Source organism: Aquarana catesbeiana, linkage group LG07 (assembly GCF_042186555.1).
Source record: "Aquarana catesbeiana isolate 2022-GZ linkage group LG07, ASM4218655v1, whole genome shotgun sequence".
NCBI classification, from domain to species: Eukaryota; Metazoa; Chordata; class Amphibia; order Anura; family Ranidae; genus Aquarana; species Aquarana catesbeiana.
Window position 1 is genome coordinate 68,975,808 of NC_133330.1, and position 2,772 is coordinate 68,978,579.

The 2,772-nt window shown below is 45.2% G+C and overlaps 1 non-coding gene across 1 annotated transcript; it reads left to right on the forward strand.

The window, feature by feature from the left end:
• The first annotated feature begins 544 nt into the window (after nucleotides 1-544).
• On the forward strand, nucleotides 545-616 carry TRNAE-UUC (transfer RNA glutamic acid (anticodon UUC)). The gene has a single exon. It is a non-coding gene; the product is annotated as a tRNA-Glu (tRNA).
• Nucleotides 617-2,772: the final 2,156 nt, after the last annotated feature.

Sequence of the window (2,772 nt, forward strand, 5' to 3'; positions counted from 1 at the left end):
AATGGGACTGCCTACACGGGATGCTGGGAACACCTGTGCATCCCCATTCTGGTAAACATGGCCCTCCCATGGGGTATGGATTCATACCCTCTATGTGAATAAGACCTAGGTGTGAATGGTATAATTAGCTCCATTGTGTTGCTAATTTGGGGACCACTGTACCCCTCTATTGTTATTTGGGTGCGTTCTATTATAGGAGTGTTATATATTGTAGATTAGGTGTGTGTTATTCTTTGGGTGCATTTTGGAGTGAGAATATATATATATATATATTGATTGTAGTTTAGGTTAAGTTTGGATTTCTTCTGGAGGCGCTTGCAGTGGACATAACTGATGTACTCCGCTCAGTGGGGGCAGGCCTTAGAGAACAGAGGCGCATATGGGCAGCACAGACGCTTAGGGGTTAGCCTTGCAGCACTGGGGTCCATGGTTCAAATCCTGACCAGGACACTATCTGCATGAAGTTTGCATGTTCTCCCTGTGCATGCATGGGTTTCCTCCGGGTACTCTGGTTTCCTCCCACACTACAAAGACATGCTACCTTGCGTTGGTGGTGCAGTGGTGTGCATAGCTGCCTTTCAAGCAGCTGACCCGGGTTCGATTCCCAGCCAACGCCATCTCCAATACTTGGAGTCCTCAGAGAGAAAAGCGCTATAGAAGGTCAATGCGAAGTATATATTAGCGATGGAATAAAGAATGAAGCAAATGTGTGGAATGTTTGAGGAAGAAAATGTTCCCCCAGAATCTATAGAAGGTGAATCCATATTACACCCGTACTCCCCCCAGCAGGAAAATTACACCCATACTCCCCCCCAGCAGGAAAATTACACCCATACTCCCCCCAGCAGAAATATTACACCCATACTTCCCCCAGCAGGAATGTTACACCCCTACTCCCCCCCCCCCCCCAGCAGGAAAATTACACCGATACTCCCCCCAGCAGGAATATTACATCCATACACACCTCTATATCTGGGTATATACGGTGGATATAGTATATAAAGATATATAGGACAGTGGATATATAGTATATACAGAGAGTACACACGTCACACCTCTATATCTGGGTATATACTGGGGGGATATAGTATATAGGAGATGTATGACAGTGGATATATAGTATATACAGAGAGTACACATATCACACCTCTATATCTGGGTATATATGGTGGATATAGTATATAGAGATATATAGGACAGTGGATATATAGTATATACAGAGAGTACACACGTCACACCTCTAGTCGCATGCGTTGCTCAGGTGTGATTTTGGACCATTCTTCCACAGAGTCTTCAAATCTTGAAGGTTTCGTGGGCCTCTTCTATGAACTCTGATCTTTTCATAGATTTTCTATTGGATACAAGTCAGGTGATTGGTGGGCCATTCTAGCATTTATTTTCTTTCTCCTTGGTTTTGTGTTTGGGATCAGTGTCTTGCTTGGATGTCCACCCTCGTTTCATCTTCATCATCCTGGTAGATGGCAGCAGATTTTTATCACCATTCATCCTTCCTTCAATGATATGAAGTTTGCCAGTACCATATGCGGAAAAACGGCCCCTCCCACACCATGATGTTCCCACCTTCAAACCTCACTGTTGGTATGGGCGTGTTTTTGGGATGATGTGTCCTCCAAACATGGGGTGTATCATGGCATCCAAAGAGCTCCATTTTGGTCTCCTCTGAGCAGACTATATTCTCCCCGTATTTCACAGGCTTGTATAAATGTTGTGCAGCAAACTTTAACCAAGCTTCATCATGCTTTTTCTTCAGCAATGGAGTGTTGGGTGGTAAGCGTGCATACAGGCCATGGCGGGTGAGTGCATTACTTATTGTGTACCTGCTAATTCCAGGTCTTTCTGAAGCTCTCCACAAGTGGTCCTTGGCTCTTGGACAACTCTTATGATAATTCTTTTCACTCCTCTGTCAGAAATCTTGCGAGGAGCACCTGGTTGTTGCCGGTTTATGGTGAAATGATTTTCTTTCCACTTCCAGATTATGGCCCCAACAGTGCTCACTGGAAAATTCAGAAGTTTAGAAATCCTTCTGTAACTAATGCCATCAGTATGTTTTGCAACAATAAGGTTGCGAAGGTTTTGGGAGAGCTCTTTGCTTTTACCCATAATGAAATGTTTGTTGTGTGACACCTTGGTAATGAGACACCTTTTTATAGGCCATCAGGTGAGACTGAACCAGCTGATATTAAAGGAGAAGTCCAGCCAAAGCTCATTTGGCTGGACTTCTCCTATGGATCACAGGAGCGCAATTCGTTTTGCACTCCTGTGACCCGTTTTCAGCAGAGAGTGGGCTAAACTCTGCTCTCTGCTGACGTGAGGGATATCAGTCCCGGCACCGCATCATCCCAACATTGGAAGTCTAGATCTGCCATTTGCCTGGACTGACACCTATCTCAGCCTTTAAATGAGCCGTTGAGAGCCTGCGATGGCCTGCTCCTCCCCCTCCACAGCTTAGCACTCCAATGAGCGCGGAGGGAGATGAGCAGAGAGCTGTGACTGTCAGTCTGCAGCTCTCGGCTCATGGATCAGCAATGTTCGATCGGTTGGTATTCAGTGTAGAGGCGCTAGGGGGCAGATACAGCATCCACCTAGGTAAGTATGATTCTGAAAAAAAAACTTTACTTCTCTTTTAATTTGCACAGTATATAGTGTGTAAACTTTCCTACTTTCAGCCCACTCCGGACTAAAAAAAAGCCCAAATGATTGTTCACTTTCTGTGTCTCTTACCTGCTGCTCTGCACTCTGTGCGTCCGGATT